Consider the following 17,779-nt stretch of genomic DNA (forward strand, 5'->3'; position numbering starts at 1 on the left):
TGCCCTCTGCCTCTCACCAGAGCCCAGGGAGTCCTCACACACCAGCCTTCCACATTCCAGTCACTCCCACTTACCTGTCTGCCTCTTTTCCTAGAAGGTGATTACCTCCAGGACAGGAGCTAGGACTTATGCTTGAATCCACAGCAGGCCACTCAGGGAATACGTGTTTGCTAATAAATGAAAAAAAAAATAGTGAGTGCAGAAGTGAGAGCATGAATGCCAAAAGGTGTATCCAAGATCTGAGTCCCAGCCATTTACTTAGAAAGAGAAAGAGGAAAGGAAGGAGGACGGGCAGGCAGGAGAGGGTGAAAGAGTGAGGGAGGGATGAAGGAGGGATGGTAGGATGGAAGGAGAGAGGAGGAAATGTTTTTCCTCCTTTCACCTAGTTTAATTAAGATATAACTAGTTTCTGGCATAGGAAGTAACAGACAGGGATCTCACGCTATGCTTGAAAATTGAAAGAAAGAAAACTTGAGTCATCTAAAAGGCAAGTTCCAGCCTCAGTAATGTGCAAGTGAACTAAAGACAGGCAGAGGCTTTGGGAGCAGCCTGCCTCACCCACGTGGTGGAGATGGCCAGCGACTAGTTCTCACAAAGAGAAGCCTGTGACTGTCTCCACCTTTGGCCCCGCCAATCAGCTTCGGAGGCCGCGCTGGGAGAGGCCCAAGGTCAGGGATAGGCAGGACAAAATAACATGTCTCAGGACTGTGGATTCCCATTTGGGGATACCTCTTTGTTTGTTTGCTTTTAAAACATTTTGTTTATTTTTTTGTTGGGGGGGGGAGAAGAGAGAGAAAGAGAGAACTGGGGGAGGGACCGAGGGAGAGGGAGAGAGAATCTTAAGCAGACTCCCCGCTCAGTGCAGAGCCAGACATGGGGCTGCATCTCAGGACCCTGAGATGTGACTTGAGCAGAAATCAAGTGGGATGCTCATTCGACTGAGCCACCCAGGCGCCCCTGTGGATGCCTCTTTGAATCAAAACTCCTGCACAGTGGGAATATGTAAGGCTGAACCGTGGGTGCACTTTCTGAAGTGGGTCTTGCTGCCTCCCGCCTCCGGGCAGGTGGGCCAGCTGGGAGAGAGTCCTGTCTCAGCTGAGGATGTACTTCAGTCACCTTTCCTACGACATGTCACTGCTGACACAGAGGGCCCTGAATCTAAAATCCTGGGGACTCCAGAGATGACCTCATTCATCCCCTGCTTCCCCACATCGTCACTGTCACAGCCACTGGCAGTCCTGCGCTCCATGCTATTTTAAGCGCTGACTGCACATTATCTCATTTGATTCTCACGATGACCTTCAAAAGCAGGTACCCTGTTTAGTTTTCAGAACTGGGAAAATGATGTGTTCCTGCTAAAACAGAGGTTTTCTTTGGGCAAACCCAAGAGCTTGCAGTTAAGCATGCTCTCCACTAAGGGGCATTATCATCCCACATTAAAATTGCCAGACCGGGTCAGGGTAAAAGCAGTGCAAAAGCAGGGCAAAAGCAGAAGTTTGTAAAAAGGACAAAGCAGGGGGATGGATTTCAAAGTCCTGGATATTTTCTAAATGTTATTCCTCCTGGCCACCCCCTGCTTCCCCCCTTAGTAGTAAGAAGTGTTCACACCCACAGTCGTAGTACCCAGTGCTTACTTAACACCAGAATTCACTTAATTCCTGTTCAAGGTCATTTCAAAAGGACTGCTCTTAACCAGTCTGCCAGCAATGGAGCCATGGCCATTGGCAGGGGGTGGCATGCGGGGTGGTGGTGGAGGGGGATGGGGGTGTGGATTAATAGATTCAACCATTTGGGTAAGTAATCATCCTCCCCAGCTGCTTTTGCTAATTTCTTAAGTCACGTTTTCCACCAAGGGAAACATGGCCTGTGGCTGAATCACCTTGACTCCAGCTGGAGTGGAAGAGAAAGAAAAAACAGGGGGGGTTGGCTGGGGGGAGGAAAGGCTGAAATTCTATCCCAAGCCTATCAAAATGAGTTTCTATAGTTTACTTCGGCACAACTGGAAAATACTCTGGAAGTGTAAATTTTTAAAAAAATATTTTATTTATTTATGCATGAGACACACACACACACACACACACACACACACACAGACATAGACAGAGGGAGAAGCAGGCTTCCTGGAGGGAACCTGATGCAGGAGTCCATCCCAGGATCCCCGGGATCATGACCTGAGCCAAAGGCAGATGCTCAACCACTGAGCCACCCAGATGCCCCAAGGAAGTGTAAATTATGCTAGTGGGAGATCCTCCACTGGTGACTGTGCCCCCTCCCCCTGTGCTTACAGACAGCTTATTTCTATAAGAAGCACAATGTTGCTTTCACAGAGAGGATGCTCTTGCAGGAAATCCACAGTACACAGAGAATGCAGCAAAGTCACCGTGGGATTTCCCTGTTTGGATTGATCCACCGAGACCACAATGAAACCAAACAAACAAACTCACCGAGTTTATCTCCAAATTTATGTTAAAGGCCAGCCCTGCTTTCGATGACTCAACCGTGCACTATCCTGATTTAAACTTTACCCTGCAGCTGGGGTTTCCAGGCTGGTGTCTGTGGCCACAAATGACTAAATGTAAAAGCTTTGCTCTCCATCTGCTCTGGGGCTCGAAGTCTCAGAGACGGTTCAAGCACAGTCTAGGCTGCTCTTTAATCCTACCTGAAGATGGTAAATTTTTATTCAAATACAAAGTCTGAGGCTGCTCTGTGGTTTGCACCAGCTCAGAACCCACTAAATGACTTCAGGTCCTAAGGTGCCTAGTGGAGTGTGGGAAGCACCGTGGAGAGACCGTGGAGACTAGAAGGAGACTAGGAGACTAACCTGTGGCCTTGGCCATACGTCTGAGAAGCTCTCCACTAGACTAAGGACTGGAAGCTCCAGTGTCAAATCCCCTTTTCATCCCATAGCTCAAAAGTAAGCGCTTGTTTTAGGGCAAAGGAAATGAGGAGTTGCTCCTGCACTGTTTAACATGTATTTTGTGTTATGAGTGTTTCATTTATGGATCCCACTGGGCACACCAGGGAAAACTAGGGAAAGTTCAGAAAATAATCAGAGATAGGATTATCTGAGCCCTGCTGTGGACCAGGTCTTGTCCTCAGTAAGTGCACAGGATCCCAGTCCTGGAGCCCAAACTAGATGGCTGGGAAGGCTTGACTCTTCCCATCGTTCACACTGCCTCCTACTGTCCCAGCCTTGGTTTACTCACTGAAAAAAAAAAAAAATCAGACAGAAGCTAGACCGGATGTTCTCACAGATTGCTCTACAGAGTGAGCCTTTAAAAAAATATTTTAAAAAGATTTATTTATTTATTTATTTGAGAGAGAGAGAGCGAGAGAGAGCAGAAGTAGGTAGAAGGGAAGAGGGAGAGAGACAATCTCAAGCAGACTCCTTGCCGAGCGCGGAGCCCCATGCAGGGCTTGATCTCCCGACCCTGAGATCATGACCTGAGCCGAAACCAAGAGTCGGACGCTTAACGCACTGAGCCACCTGAACAGTAAGCCTTTCTGAAATTTCCGAAGGCAAAACTCTCTCTATAAATCTCTGTTCAAATCGACAACCCAGGTGTTTAAATGCAACACTTGCTTTACTTAAGGGAAGAAGGAAAAAGAACCAGAAAACAACCAAACCATTCTATGCAGCGATCATTCACTTGACCCTCTAAGAGTCTGTCCATCGCTGACCAAGCAGCTGGCCCCTCTCAGAACCGGGACCGGCGGCTCCCATTCGGCTGGGACCAGGCGCTCGGCCCCCGGGCACTGTCCCCTGCAGGACCCACGAGGGGCACAGGCGCACGCGGGGCGCCTTCCTGGCCTCTGCTGGGGAGCGGGTTGGCATGGCGACGCCTGAGCCAGCCTTCACTTGCTCCCTCCCTTCCCTTTCACGCTATTATCACTGTGTGAGATCTTGCCCCAGAAGAACAGAGAAGTCCTGAGGGCGAGGTCTGATGTCAGGGGAGAACAAGCGAGTCTTTGTCGGGCCCTTCAAGGAGAGGAGGCCCGGCCAGGGCTCTTCTGCACACAGAGGGGCCTGTGCTCTCTCAGTGTGGGGCAGCGGGGCCCACTCCCGTCCTGCCTGGGCCCTGGGGCCTCCACTAGCTCATCCTGAGCTCCCCGAGCAGGACTAAGTGCAGGGATCCCCTGCTGCCCTTGGGGTGCCCGGATCAACACCAGCCCTCTCAGGAGATCCCTCTCTCCTTGGCTCTTCCCCCTCCTCCCGGTCAGAAGGGCTCCCCCATCCCTCCATCATCTTTGTGGAGCTCCCCCTTCTTCTCACACCCCACCATCTGCCTCCAGTCTCCTGCCTCCATCCCCTCCTGGCCACCCCCTGTTCCCCCCCAGAAGCCTCCTGGTTCAGGCATCTCTCCGGCTGTCTCTGCTCCCCTAAGATGCTCTGGTTGTTCTAACAGCCAGACAGTGCCACCTGTCCGAGGCTGGAGTGTTTATCACTGCTGCTGACTTCAGCTTCGAAACTCCTTCTCTAGGAATAGTTCTGCACTCAGAAGATGCTTAATAAATACCTTTTCAATGCTTGAACCCACAGCACATCCCCCAAACCTACCTTTAATAAAATATCTGACTAAGGCTTCAGATCGAAATAAAAACAACTAATGTGATTTGGGTCCTTCCTGCGTGCCGGGCACCACTTGGAGCACTTACATAGACTAGCTGGCTTAATGAGCAGAGCAGCCTTAAGTGGCAGGTGCAATGGGCTTTCTCACTTTACAGACAAGGAAACTGTTGGATGAGAGGTGTGGTAACTGTCCGAGCTCACCAGCTAGCGGGCGGTACAGGAGGATTCTGACCCAGGCGGTGCGGCTCCAGTCTGGGCTCCTAACCTTAATGCCATACAAGCATTTCGTGATGACCTCACCTAAAGTCCACTCCGATGCACATGACCGTGTGTCGTTCCCTAAAACTAGGGACACATGCCTTTGCAAATGTCGTCACATTTCTAGGCTTCATGTATCCCATGTTTTGGAAACCAAAGAAAATGAGTTAGATTTCCCTGCTCCCCTTCCTCCCGGACCAGCAGCATGGTCAGGAGCAGAGCAAGGTGGCGACGAGCTGGGAAGGCAGGTCTCTGCAGGAGACACGTTCCAAGCCTACTTTCCACAGTAACAGTTCTCTCCCCAGAGCATCTCTGCCCATGTGCAGCCTGGGCCTGACTCTGTTTTGCAGGTCAGATGAGGTCCCCATCCTGGGCCACTGGGCCGGCAGCTTCCAAGTCCCAGAGAAAGGCAGGCTCACCATTAGGGCTAAGCCAAGCACCCCAAGCTGATTCTCCTATCTTCCAGCGCAGAGAAGGAGCACAAACAGAGCTGCAGGAAGCGGGAAGACTGGAGCAGAGGGACAGAGTGAGGGTGGCAGCTGCACCAAGGCTCCCAGCATCGGGATGGGGTTGGGGGTGCAGGCCGAGACCTTTTACTCTGAGAACCGCATCAGCCATTCTGAGCTCCCAGGCTGATGGAGGCCCTGGGTGCCACACAAAGGTAAGGGGTCCGGTTTCTCACCTTCCAAGGGCACTTGGCAGTGATGATGTGATGTGATGCAGATGAGGAACCCCACACCAGGGTCCTGCTGGACCACATGCGGATTCAACAGCATTCAATGACTCTCTCTGGGGTCAAGTTCGTAAAGGGAAAGCCCTAGACCATCAAGCCCAACTGCCTCGTAGTGGATGGAGAAGGGAAGGGAGGTCCAAGGTCAAATGGTGACTCAGTGCCACAACCCTGATGCCACAGCCATGCTTTTTCCCTCCTTCCTTTTCAAACTTCACCTTCTGTCTGTTAATGGCATCCAGAGGAAATGCTTACCCTCCAGTACAGCCAGGGTAGCGGAGTGAAGAAGGCAGGAGAAAGCTCATGGTGAGGTCTCTCCTTAGAGGGACAAGAGAAGATACCCAACTGCTTTGTCTTCCAATCAGCCTAGCCCCCCAGGAAGAACTCATAGATCCCCTAAAAGCAAGAGATGAGGAAGCCCTGGCTGATTCTCCTGATTCTTTAAGAGGAGAACTGGAGAGCGGGGTATGTCATGGAGCTGTCTGGGTCTCCCAGAGATTCCAAAGTGAGCAAAGCACTCACTCCTTAAGCTGCTTGATGTTGAGATACTTAAACCTACCAGGAATGAGGGGGCATCTGGCTTGCTCAGTCAGCAGAGTATGCTACCCTTGATCTCAGGGTCATGAGTTTGAGCCCCACACTGGGCACCTACCAGAAAGGGGACAAAGTCAGGTTCAAAGATGGCTCTGTAAGGAGGGAAGGCTCCCCAGTTTCCCCAACTAGAACCAATTGTTTTATCAAGTAGTGAGCTCTCTGTCCCCAGAAGCATGTAAACAGACACCTGCAGGGCAAAATGTAGAGAGTTTGATGGCACCAGAGGGATCTGGAGAGGCCTCTCTGATGGGATGCTACTGCTCTGCCCGGCTCCACATTTCTGAGCTTTAGGCGAGGGCCATGTCCAAGATGATTCTTAACCCCATCTCATTGGGTTATCAGAAGGGTGGCACAGCAGGCAGAGAGAAGAGGAGACAATCACAAGACAGCCTGACTCCTGACCACCTAACATAACAGCTGTGGGCCTTGGACAAGCTGCTTCGTGGCTCAAAGTTTCGGTTTCCTCTTCTGTAACTGGCATCCTGGTGCGCTTGTGAACCCCGAGTGCCAGGAAGCACGCAGACCGCAGCACCCAGGGAGGTGTGCAAGGCCACTCCCAACCCACCCATTCACCCTGCGGCTGGCCCATGAGGCCAGAGGGTGTTGGTGCCAGGCTCTGTTAGGCTACAATAGGTTCCAAATAATACATACGTGTGTGTCTGTGTGTATACGTACCTATAGATGCATACACAGAGCCCACACAGATACAGGTCTCGGTATATATATTTATATATATTAATATAGACATTTTTACATATATATTTTACACACATGCACATACACACATATAAATCTGAATATCTATTTTACGTATAATAAAATAAATATATATATGTGTGTGTATATACTTTCTCTTTCCTAAGAGGAAGGTAGAGGGACAGACACACTTCTAAACCTTTTCTGCAGTTTTCACTGGGAAGCAGCAGCCCTAGTTGTCTGTAAAGGTGAATTTTGCTTCCGGAGAGCCCTGGTGCAAGTTTGCTGTGCCTTTACATTCGTGTTTCCGGGAGATGTGGCTGGATTCCTCCTCCACCTCTTTCCACTCCTTCCTGTGGTCCCTCTCCTCCTACTCTGCTTACTGACACCTCCATGGGGTCAGAGGAGAGAGCAACTCAAAATTAGTCAATCTGATTATTTTTAATCACTGTTGGGAACAAGGTGGGAGGCTGAGGAGGCGGCTACTAATGGTTTCTAAAAAGCAGAGCTGAGGCATTATCTGTGCGTGATGATCACTCTGGCTATTTCCTTTCCACCACTACCACAGTTGTTTGAATGTCGGCCCGTATTTAGTATTTATAGAGTGCTATTCTGTTCTAGCGGTGTCTCTTGCCTGGATCCCAATTCCTACTCACTATTCAATGCCCAGCTCATCTGGCTCCTCCTGGAAGCCTTCCCTGACTTCCCTGGGCAGAGAACATGTTCCCTTTTTGCAATTAAAAAAAAAAAAAAAGAGAGATTTATTTATTTATTTATTTATTTATTTATTTATTTATTTATTTGTGTGTGTGTGTGAGAGAGAGAGAGAGAGAGAGAGAGAATCTAAAGCAGACTCCCTGCTAAGCATGGGGTCTGAAATGGGACTCAATCCCACGACCCTGGGATCATGACCTGAGCTGAATCGAGTTAGATGCTTCACAGACTGAGCCCCCTAGGCATCCCTCTGTTTCTGCACTTTGTTCATGCAAGAGGCTCCTGACTACTATCTGTGTCTGTGACTGCTGGCCCCTTTTGTCATTGTCACAAACATGCCCTCCTTGGAGGAATGCACAGACTTGATCCATCTTGATGGTTTCCAGACCCAGCACAGAGTCTGGCATGTGTAGGGACTTGGGTCTTGTCTGGCTAGTGAACGTGTACTTTCCATAGAGAACATTCTTATTGTCCTATTCAACTAGGAGAGGGTTAAGAGATGGATATTACCCATTTGCTTTCTGACCAGAAGAAAAAGTATCAAGACCTAAATTCCATCATTCCTACCAGAATAGTTCAGGCTTTTGCCAGCCACTCTCTCCAAACAGAAACAAGGCTCATGTTCTAACCGTTTCCCAGCAATTTGTGTACCAAGGCCGTGCACAGAACAGTCAACATTTAACACTCACTAGAGCACTGGGAGACAGAAGGGGCCACATATTTACCCACGCCAGAGGACTATCTCATTCCATTTGTCTGTATGAACCTACTTTACATCTGAGGAAACTGTGACCTTCTAATTCTATCCCCTTCTCTGATGTTGCCCACCCTCCCTGCTATTCACCTGCCTGACTGCGCCTCACCTGGAGGACTGAGTGGACATGACATGCCCCAGGAGCTGCCCCATCCTGCCCACTCTGTCTGGGTCAGGAGCCTCTCCTCGGGCTCCCTCACACTCACTCTCACTCCAACACAGATCAGTGTGTGTTGCCAGGTCACTAGCAGGTATCCCTGGAAAACCATAGACCCCTCAAGGGCAGGGAGCGAATCTAGTCATCATCTGTATCCAGTGTCTACAGTGACACTGACGTAGAATAGGCACACAAGTATTTGTGGAATGAATCGATCCCGCCCTCTACCCTGGAGGCAAGACTTGGTAATACATGAATATGTGAATGCATTCCAAGAGAACTGGGGGGAGCGACCTGTGAGAGGGTCCAAGGGAAAATGACCACTCTGGCAAACTGGTTCGACAATGACCAAATTAGAACTACTCCTCGCTTCAACCTAATTTATCAATGCAACTTGCTCAAGCAGTTTGAACTAGCGCTGACCATGGGCTCTCAGGACAGGGCCATGTCTCATTCATCTCCAGAGACTTGGTACCTAATGCCCGACACAAGTTTTTGAATGGGTGGCTCATACTCTATTGGGCAAAAGCATCCATCCCTTTTCCTACGTAGTGATGATTTAGGGATGGGGCCTTTTAGATGTTCTGGGGAAGAGGGAGGAAAGGTAGAAGAATCTCTGGAAGGGCAGTCAGGACATAAAAGCCCAAGTCCTTACAGTGGTTTACGAAGCCCTACAGGATCTGACGGCTTCTCTCTGCCTTCACATCCTTCTGCTGTCCCCTTGCTCCTTCTGCTCCAATCCTACTGGCTGCTCTCTGCTGCTTAATGCCTAAGCACATTCCCACCTCAGGGCTTTGTTCCTTTGGGCCTCACTCCCTCACTTTGTTTAGGTTGTACTCCAGTAACACCTAATCTGAGAGGTCTTCCCTTGGACCCTGTGTAAAACAGCAGTGGCTACTTTCTCCACTTCCCCTCTCTCTGGCTTGACTTCATTTATTTATGTTTTCCTGCTTTACTTTTTTTTCCATAGTGTTTAACACTGCCTGATACAATGTACGCATGTTTCCTTGTTGATGATCCTACAGTCCCATGAGAACGCAAGCCCCACGAGGACAGAAACTTCATTTTATTCTGTGCTGTATCCCTAACATCAAGAATGGCACCTGCCACGTAGTACATGCTTCATAAACATCAGCCATTGACTAAATGGCTGGCTGGCTGAATGAGTGCCTCAAAGCCAACAGACACGCAAGGCACAAGGTTCTAAGAGAACCTGATGGGGGAGTCAAAGCTATATTTAAGTAGCTCTAAATAAGATTGGGGAGGAAAGGAGCTAACATTTTTTTGAGGAAGAAACTATGTTAATACATTTAAATTATCTCCTTTCATCCTGATCACAAGTATACAACATAAGGGCATATTATCCCCATCTTACAGATGGGGAAACAGAACCTCAGGAATTTAAAATGATCTCAGCAAAATCACTGAACTAATAAGTAGAAGTGAGATTTGAAATCAAGTCTAATGCCAAAAGCTCCTCTCCTTCCTCTGAATTATGCTGTGGCCTCGTGGCCACCCTAGGAAAAGAAACCACAAGAGAAAAGAAAGGAACAGACCACAAGATAATCCTGTTCCCCCAAAGAATGAGAATGTGGTATGAGGAACAAGTCTAGGATAAAATGATCCTAGGTACTTAGACTGGAACCATCTTAGAATTCTCCTGGTCTTACCTTCTGTGCTATGCTCAGCTGTATGAAATGCTTCTCCTTATAGTCTTCAAGGAAACTCAAGATATCTAGATGTAGAAGAAGAGCTTTAGGACAAAAGACAGCAGAAGGGAACCCCAGCAACTGGAGAAAGATGAACAAGTACATGACCATCTCAGGGTACCAGCATCTCCTTTGTGACTCCTGATCCTAAGTGGGTGCCCTGGGCCAACTTAAGGGGATGCACTAGAATGCCAGCACCCAATGCGCTGAGCCCCTCGGTAGATCTTTAGTCATCTGGTGGGGGTGTCAGCTCCTGTCAGGTCTGAGTTCAATGAAGGAGTCAGGTAGGTGTGTCCCAGTCTTTGCAGATGAGAAGAAAAGTGTCCATAAAGGATTGGGAGGAGGTGCCAGAGGAGGGAGGTAATAACAACAAAGAATCCATGTGTTGACAGTAAGGCCTGGCCACCTGCAGCTGGAGCAGCGCGGTGCACAAATTGAAAATGCCTCAAAAAATGTTATAGCAAGTGGGACACAAGCCAGACCTGTGGCAGGAGACCAAAATTCCATCCCGAGTTTGCTACTGAAGGATGTGTGCTCGGCCTAAGTTTGCATGACCAGGATGGGTAGAAAGGAAGTCGGATTGCGCTTCATCTCAAATGAATTCTGCAAGGGACAGTAACCTAGAACTCCAGCCCTAATCTGTTTCCCCTGCCTGTAGTTCCTTTCTTTCTTTTTTTTTTTTTTAAAAAAAGATCTTATTTATTTATTCATGAGAGACACAGAGAGAGGCAGAGACATAGGCAGAAGGAGAAGGAGGTTCCCTGAGGGGAGCCCGATGTGGGATTCGATCCCAGGACCCTGGGATCAGGCCCTGAGCTGAAGGCAGGGGAACCTTCCCTCAACCACTGAGCCACCCAGGCGTCCCTGCCTGTAGTTCTAAGCTACTCTATTTCCTGCCTAAATACTCACCAGACCCAGGGTAACAACAGCTCCCACTCAGAATACAGTTGTAGAAACCCAGGGACCTTTAACCACTTCAAAACTATATCCTTGGTTTCTTTGGGGTTTTTGTCTCTCCTTTTATGTGTATGTGATGTTAAGAGGCATGACTTCTAATCAAAGATGACAAATCTGGCAAAATGATCACCCTCAATACTTTCATGTATCCTATAAGGGTGCAGATCACACATTCTCGCCACCAAAATGGATGATTATCACTGTGCCGTCTGCTATAACCCAAGTCAGTTGTTTCTTACCTGGAGCTCTCTCTGGTGATTCGGGTTCACCAATCTAGGCTTATGGGACAAAACAGCTGAGCAAGCTGGCCGAGGTGTGTCTGGCTCCCAAATCAGGGCTGTGCCCCCGCTAGAGTCCTGTCCTTTCGCTGTCCTTATGTGAGTGATAATCTGCTAAAAGGGAATGCAAGTCATGTTACTTTGAGCGGCCATTTCCTGTTCTCTTCTAGAAATAACACATTTTTAAGGAAAACACAGAGAATACCAGAATTACACATTACCAGGGCTCTAAGAAATTGATGCAATAACCTGATAACCTTGTGTAATGCTTTCATTTTGTAGTTGGGGAAACTGAGCCTCAGCAGCAAACAGCCTCACTCAAGGATTCAGCAACTTGGAGAAATAACATTGGAATATGTCTCTGACTCTCTGGCCTTTGGAATTTTTAAAAAAGCAGTTTCATGGTCAGGCTGACTTCTCAAACAAGTGGTCACTGACCCTGAATGGGAAGTCTGTTTTGTTTTTTTGTTTTTTTTTTTAAATACGATTTTTCAAAAAAGGAGGAGAGATTTTTTTCCAGATTGCTGTTCTTGTAGTTTTGCCCCTGGGAGCTAAATTAGCGAAACAGTCTATCTCAGGCATGTGGTTGGGACTGTTCTATTTCTCATAAGAAAAATTATCATTATAGAATAGGGGGCCCCATGAGCACAGTAGTGGGTGGGCTTTGTTTTTCAGTGATTTGTGCCCAGCCAGTAGGTCTCTCTGTCTCTGTCTTTTCTCTCTGTCTCTGTCTCTTTCTCTCTCTCTGTCTCCGGAAAGCACAGTAACAGATATGGATCCTCCTCCCAGGGGTATCATTTATTATGTGATTTTTCTGGGTACTATATATTTGAACAGTCACTCCTCTGCACAGAAAACCAAAACCCAAAAGGGGATCTCACATATATTAAGCAAATCAGATCCGCCAGGCATACCATCTGAGTCTTACAGATACATTTTCCTGATCTGTCCTCAAAAACTCCCCATGAGGTACCCTTAACTCCATTTTTCCAAATGTTTAGGGAACCGAGTTTCAAAGAACTAGCATGATCTGCAGAGTCATAAAGAGAATAAAGTGCAGAACCAGAAATAAACTCCCATCTAACTGCCACACTGGTGTTTTGTCCATCTAAACCAGACTTTAGTTATTTGGCCAAAACACTAGCGGTTGTCTTATTTTTCCAGTGTTTTTGCTTGAATGCAGGAGAAAGTTCTTTGGAAACTATGAATTCTCTTAAGGACATGAAGGATTATTCTTGATAGATTCTCTTTCAGACAGCGTGCTCCAAAGGCCATGCTTCCTGCTGTGCTCCCAGCAGAGGTTCCAGTGCCCCAGAGAAGCTGAGCCTGGCCCTGGCTCCCAGTGGAGAGAGAGAGAGGGCCCATCAGGAAATCATGATTATCTACGCTCTGGGCTTTGTTCCTGTTCTCAGACAACAAGGGACATGGCTGGAGAGCCCGGCTGGCGGGTGGAGAAAGAGGAAGAAAAAACAGGAAGTGAAGGGGGGGGGGAGGAGGAAGGAAGGAAATGATATGGAAAACACAGCAACTCTCAAAAGTCCTTGGCCCCATGAGAAAGTGAATTCTGAGCCCACGTTTATGGAGCTGGCCCTGCGTTTTGGGAAACCAGGTCGCGGAGGCAGAGGGGGGAAAGAGGTTTGTTTCCGATGGATTTAGGGTTGTATTTGTAAATTCCCATCCCAGGGCACAGCCTGAAGAAAGGGTGCCCTGACACAGGGGCTGTTTCCTATAAGTTTGGGTCTAGACAGTCAAGAAGGTGAATTTCCAATGAAGGATCCTGGGGTAAGATCAAATCTCTTACCTCTTGCCAGATGTGCCACAGAAGGACCTGGAAACGAGAGAGAAGATGTTGAAATAATCAGGTATTGGGGGCACTATCCCAAACCCACTGCTTTTTCTCCCAAACATCCTCAAAATTATAATCCATGGTCAGTGTATATGATAGGGCCATGATTCTCCCACTGAGGCCCGGCAAGACCCCTACCTTCTTCCACCACCAGGCTAAGAGGGGTAGGCCAGTAGAATGCTGAGTCTTTGCAAGACTATGACTCTCTGGTACTTCCAGAATGTTCTCCTACTCATGTTGTCCCCTCTGCTTATTTAGAGATGCTCTAAAAAAAGTCAGGATGAAGGACTCAGTCACCTGGTTAAGTTGAACACCCACAACTACACAGATAGCTAACCCTAATCATCATGCCTCAGTGCTAGTATCGTTAACATGTTCCAGCCTCCTGATGGGGACCAGGGCAGGTAAGGTGAAGCCCTCTGACAGGCCAGCCCAGTCTCTAACAAAACACACAATTCCCTCCCCAGAGCAGTGGTCAAAGCTTCTGGAGAGTTTTGATGACACCATCCTGGCTCTGGTCCACAGACCAGCATTTAAGAAACTTATCGTTTCTGGCCCTAAGCACACTCCACCTCCTTTTAGAGTCCCTCCAGGGTCACAGAGGTCCTCCCAGGGAGCGGCTCGCACTGAGGATCTGTCCTTGATTCTGTAAATTACTCCCCCACCATCCAAACAAACACAGAACAACACAAAGTAAGCATATCTTTGAGAGGAGTCCAAGCTTTTTGAAGTGATGGCTGGTAGTTTCCTGTCTGAGTCACCCACGGGCCAGATGTCCCTCAGAGAGAACAGAGGTCAGGCAAGGAAGGACACTTACAACTCCCATCTCGGGTCCCCACAGGCAGTACGGACCGTGGCCGGAGCTGTGGCCACAGTCCCCCTGCTCCATCTGAGACCATCAGGAGTCTTTACTTCTGTACACCTGGCAGCCAACAGAACACTTTCCAATATCTCATTTTGGGTCACTTTTTAGAGGGGTGATTACCCCCATTTTGAAAATGGGCACCTGGCTGGCTCAGTGGTTTAGTGTTGGCCTTTGGCTCAGATTGTGATCCCGGGGTCCTGGGATCGAATCCCACATAGGACTCCCCAAAGGGAGCCTGCTCCTTCCTCTGCCTATGTCCCTGCTTCTCTCTCTGTGTCTCTCATGAATAAATAAATAAAATCTTAAAAAAAAAAAAAGAAATAAAATGGGAAAGCTGAAATCAAGAGACATGAAATGACTTATCCAGGGTTACACCATAAAACTGGGACTCCAACAGGCATCTCCTGACCTCTGGTCTAGCGACCTGTGACATTTTCTCTATGTCATGTGTCTCTGCCCCATTCAATGGAGGCACGGAGAGCTCAGAACAGCTGTGTGTCTTCCACTTTTGAAAGGCTCCAGAAGTGGAAGGGTAGGGCAGTGACAAACCAAAGAGAAGGCAGAGAGACGGTGAGAAGCACGGGTGAGACCCATTCCCAGCCCCAGGCTGAGCAAGTGGGGACACTAAAGCCCTCGGTGGGAGTGTGCTGCCTAGAGTCCCAGCTAACCAGCAGCAGAGCCTGGACTCTGAGTCAGGAGACCTCCCTGCAGCCTCCTTCCTGCATCAGCAAGAGCAGTTGCCGACAGGAAGAAATCCAAACAGGCAGGATTTTCCATAATAAAAATAGCTCCCATTCAGCAGGTACCTACTGGGCACCAGGCCTTGTCAAGCTCAGTGACTCCTGAGACCTCCCAGCAGCCACACGAGGGAGGCATGGTTCTTGCCCCCTTTTTCAGATAAGGAGCCTGACGTGCTCCTCAGAGGTTCTCAGCTTTGGAGTGGGAGGGAGAGCCAAGAGATTTCAGCTCAGGCAATCTGGGTGGAGTTCCCACTCTCAACCACTAGGTAACCACCCTTTTCAGAGCATAAAAGAACAAGAAAAAAAAAAAAAAAGAAAGAAAGAAAAGAAAGAAAGGGTGAGGCATGCAGAAAGGCAAATTAGTGGAAAGAGGCAAGGAATAAGGTAAGGATGCTGGGAACAGAAAACATCTTCATTCAAGAGGCAGAGGAAGGGGGCACCTGGGTGGCTCAGTGGTTGAGCATCTGCCTTTGGCTCAGGGTGTGATCTCTGGGTCCAGGCACCAAGTTCCACTTCGGGTTCCCCACAAGGAGCCTGCTTCTCCCTCTGCCTGTGTCTCTGCCTCTCTCTGTCTCATGAATAAATAAATAAAATCTTAAAAAAAAAAAAAAAAAAAAAAAGACGCAGAGGAAGGGAGGAAACTCCCCAGGCAGAGAACATTGAACTCACAGCCCAACCAGGAATCTGGCTCCTGCCCCCTCTTGTGTGGCATTCCCTTCCACCCCGCCCCCCCATTCCCCCAGTCACCCAGCACCAGTAAATGGCATTCTGACTTTGGTGTTTATTGGTGTTTATACAGCTCTGTTCACGAGAGGAGGAAGTAGGCAGGGCCGAGGAGGGCCAGGAATGGGAGAGTCATGAGGGAGGGTGGAAGGGATGACGGTATCTTGGGAACCCGTTTCCCATGTCACAGAGGGATGGACCCACCGGGCAGGGAGGCAAGTGAGACTCTGCCACAAGTCCTCCCCTCGAACAGTGCACACACTCCCAGGGGCACTAGGTTCTGGGGATGCTACTTGTTTTTGGCCTCACAAGGACCTGGGGAGCAGGGCAGGACAGGGATCATCCCTCACCATGTCACAGATGGAGAGACTAAAGCCAAAATAATAATGGTCATGAGATAATAATAATAATAATAATAATAATAATAATAATAATAATAGCAATGCCATATGTTGGCAGCTCATTATGTGTCAAGATATAAGCCAGATGCTTGACGTACATTATTTCATAATGACACCACCCGTTGAGGTCTGTATGATTATTCTCAATTTACAGTCGAGATAAGCTATGTAATTTCCTCAAGGTCAAAAAGCCAGCGAGCTATGAGAAAGAATCTAAACCGCTACCTATTTGACATGACTCATGATTTCACCTCGAAGCCACATGTGCCATGAGACGGTGACGTGCCTCAGCCACTGTGGTGCAGCGGCGCTAACCCACAGCCAGCTTTAGAGCCGTCGAAGCATGCGGGTACAGGTTTTTATTTAAACATATTATCCATACCAAGGGCACATACAAGGTGATGTACAATTAGGGTGACCACGTGATTTATCAGCCAAACCCAGATCCTTCTGAGAGTGAAAAGGGGGGATATTAATGATGCCTCTGGGACAACAGACATAAAGCAGGACTGTCCCAGGCACACAAGACATATGGTCCACCCGAATACACTCCCGAGCCCCGTGGGGCTGGTTATTTTTACGGCTAGTTGTGCTGGACTCTCCTGGGTGAACCCCTGCTTTCTAACCCACGCAAATGCCCCTTTGCAACCATTCACTCTCCTTTGCTCAGCAGAATGCCTTCTCAATCTGCTGGGCTCGTAGGCCTTACATATAAAACAGGCTGATGTAACCCAATTATAAAGCAGTCATGCTACGATTCAAGAAGCAAGGCGTGACGAGTTTTAGCAATCTATTTTAAAAGGACCATTGGGTTCCTTGTGCCCTCCCACCCAGAACCTGAATGTGCAGCTGTTCTGATAACCAGCCAGTCCCCCAAATGGGAGGGCTCAGTGGTTCTCCTCTCCAGGGCAGCCTAAGGCAGCTGGACGGACAACCAGTGTGGGAGCAGCCACCCAGACTCACTGGAGAACTGAGGTCCAGGGACAGGGCGCAAGAGCCTCTTTCTCGGGGGCAGCATTACCACAACAGCCTGCCTTTCTCCATGGCCAGCAGGCACTGACCCTGCCCCAGGAGGTGCCGAGCGGGAGCCTTTGGCCAGGGATCTGGCCCGAGGAGGAAGGAGGCAGCGCTTGCGGCCTGCTTTTAAATTTCACTCTTTCCCGAAGAATCTGCCTGCTTAGGAATCAGGCCAAGAGGAAAAAGAACCTGCTGCTCTTTCGAAATGAGGCACTGAGTCTTGAATCAGACTCCTACATCAATGCAGGTAAAGGGAAACATTAATGAAAGACAACAGGCCTTAGTGGGTTCTCTGAAGAGGCTGTTTCGGGCATTCGTTTAATCAAGGAACATCACAGCGCTCGTAGGCCAGTGATTTCTGACAGTTCTAGAGAAGCTCACTGGGCTCAGGAAGTCTACCCATACCTGAAGGGGCTCTCAGAGGCACCAGCCGCAGGCCTCATCCTACAGTAGCTCGCACAGCAACACCTGTTACCTGCTTCTTGTAGGAGCTTCTGCATGTGGTGCTGTTTGATGAATAAGTGAGACCCTTCTTTCTGAATCAGGTCACATTCACAGGTTGTGGGGGTTAGGGCATGGGCTTTTGGGGGGGAGCACCAGTAAACCCACTCCTGCCATCAGTATTATCATTACTAGGATCAATATGATTGTTAATGCCATTTAGGGGATCCCTGAGTTCTAGAGAAGGGGAGGGACTCATCTAATGCTGCCAAGCAGGTAGGTAGGTGGGAAAAGCCAGGACTGGACACAGTTCTCCAGACTGATTCTGG

At 48.7% G+C, this 17,779-nt stretch overlaps 1 protein-coding gene across 5 annotated transcripts in view; it reads right to left on the reverse strand.

Annotated features, from left to right (window-relative positions):
* Nucleotides 1–17,779, reverse strand: part of CYRIA (CYFIP related Rac1 interactor A) — a 103,409-nt gene that overhangs the window by 48,519 nt on the left and 37,111 nt on the right. The window contains exons 2-4 of one of the 5 annotated variants that reach the window (XM_025454612.3): nt 13,219–13,245; nt 11,379–11,531; nt 75–170 (exon numbers count right to left, since the gene is read on the reverse strand). The gene's annotated coding sequence lies outside the window, so the exon portion shown is untranslated. Of the gene's footprint in view, nt 1–74; nt 171–4,558; nt 4,801–11,378; nt 11,532–13,218; nt 13,246–17,779 lie in introns of those variants that run through there. The other 4 variants (XM_025454613.3, XM_025454614.3, XM_025454615.3 and 1 more) reach the window with 4 other exon arrangements.

Source organism: Canis lupus, chromosome 17 (genome assembly GCF_003254725.2).
Source record: "Canis lupus dingo isolate Sandy chromosome 17, ASM325472v2, whole genome shotgun sequence".
In the NCBI taxonomy this organism is placed as follows: Eukaryota; Metazoa; Chordata; class Mammalia; order Carnivora; family Canidae; genus Canis; species Canis lupus.